Here is a 2,088-nt window from a genome sequence, read left to right as displayed (position 1 = left end):
CTACGGGCCACCGCACCCCGCAAGACCGTGCAGACCTCCGAATGCGAAACCGTAGCCCAGGGACTGGCCTCCCGGACCTCTGACGAGGAACGTCGCCTCCAGGAGTTCCTAACCAGGGAACTCGCCTTATTCGAGGGCATCCGCGGCCCGACCGACCGAATATCGCACCGTATCCGGGTCAAGACCGACCGACCCATTAAGGAGCGGTACCGACCTAGGAACCCGGCCATGCAGGCGGTTATCGACCAGGAGGTAGAGAAGATAGAACGAGAGGGCGTGATTGAGGGCCCCTTCCCACGGAGCGTGGAGTTCACCCATTGTGCTGGTCTGAAAGAAAGACGGGACGTACCGATTCTGCATTGACTTTTGGCAAGTAAACGAAGTCACAGAGAAGGACGCGTACCCTCTGCCGCAAGTCATGGCCACCTTGGATAAGCTCCGAGGAGTCCGTTATCTGTCCCATTGGACCTAAAGAACGGGTACTGGCAGATACCACTGACGCCCGACAGTCGGCCCGTCACCGCATTCACCGTGTCGGCAAGAGGCCTTATGCAGTTCCGGATGATGCTGTTTGGCCTCCACACCGCACCAGCTACTTTCCAGAGGCTACTCGACGAGATACTGGGACCGGACCTCGCACCGTACGTCCTCGTATACTTGGACGACATTATTGTGGTCAGCCGCACCTTCGAAGAACACCTCCGATAATAATCCAATAGGCCGAGGTGTTCCGTCGTCTCAGGGAGGCTAAGTTCCGCCTGAACCCAGAAAAGTGCCACTTCTGCCGAGACCAACTCCGATACTTGGGCCACATCGTGGATCGCTACGGCCTCCGGACCGATCCGGACAAGGTGAGCGCCGTGGCCCGATGGCCGGCTCCGACCACCGTACTCAAGGTGCGACAATTCTTGAGCATGGCCTCCTGGTATCGGTGATTCGTCGCAAACTTCTCGACGGTGGCCGCCCCACTCACCCGTCTGACAAAAAAGGGGGTGAAGTGGACTTGGGGTCCGGACGAAAAAAGCGCCTTCAAGCGCCTGAAGGAGGCGTTGACCTCCGCCCCCGTACTGGCCTGCCCGGACTTCGATCGCCGGTTCATATTCCAAACGGAGGCCAGCTCGCACAGGCTCGGAGCCGTGCTAACCCAGCACCAGGTAAACGGGGAGCGGGTGGTGGCATATGTCAGCCGCACGCTTAACGGCGCAGAGAAAAATTACAGCGCCACGGAACTCGAATGCCTCGCGATTGTATGGGGCATCCGGAAAATGCGAGGGTACCTCGAGGGGTACTCCTTCACGGTGGTAACCGACCATCAGTCCCTCCGGTGGCTGCAACGCCTGGAAGAACCCACCGGTCGGCTGGGCCGGTGGCTGTTCGAACTGCAACAGTACGACTTTGACGTACGATACCGGAAGGGCAGCCTCAATAAGGTCGTCGACGCGCTCTTACGCCAACCAGAGGTGTGAGGGGCGCAGTCCGCCCCAAAGTGTCAGTGGTACCGGCGGATCCTGAACGGCGTAAAGCAACGCCCCACCGAGTTTCCCGACTACCGCATCCAGAATGGGCGACTGTGTCGCCACATATTACACGACGTAGATTTCCGGGAGGTCGACCCGGCGGAGCAGTGGAAGCAGTGCATTCCGAAAGAGGAACGAGCCCAGACCATGCAACGACACCACGAGGACCCCACGGCGGGTCACTTCGGAGTCGCCAAGATGCCCGCATGGCCCGGTTGTTCTACTGGCCGGGGATGTTCCAGGACATCACCCGATATGTTCGGCAGTGCCCGACTTGCCTGGCACACAAGGCACCTACGACCAAGCCGGCCGGAAATCTCCATACGGCGCCCGTCACCCAGCCTTGGCAGCAGGTGACGTTGGATCTTGTCGGCCCGTTGCCACAATCCACACAGGGCCACGCCTAGTTGCTGGTAATGCAGGACCCCTTCACGAAGTGGGTGGAACTCAAGCCCCTATGCCGAGCCACCGCTCCTGCCGTTACTAATTGTAAGGCATTTATTCTCGACCGGGTCATCTACCAACACGGGTGCCCCGACCAGATTATCTCTGACAATGGAACGCAGTTAAA

The sequence above is a fragment of the Temnothorax curvispinosus genome, unplaced genomic scaffold (assembly GCF_003070985.1).
Source record: "Temnothorax curvispinosus isolate PA1 unplaced genomic scaffold, ASM307098v1 QBEX01004034.1, whole genome shotgun sequence".
Taxonomy (NCBI): domain Eukaryota; kingdom Metazoa; phylum Arthropoda; class Insecta; order Hymenoptera; family Formicidae; genus Temnothorax; species Temnothorax curvispinosus.
The sequence above is the reverse complement of the archived record's forward strand: the minus strand, read 5'-3'. Positions refer to the sequence as shown.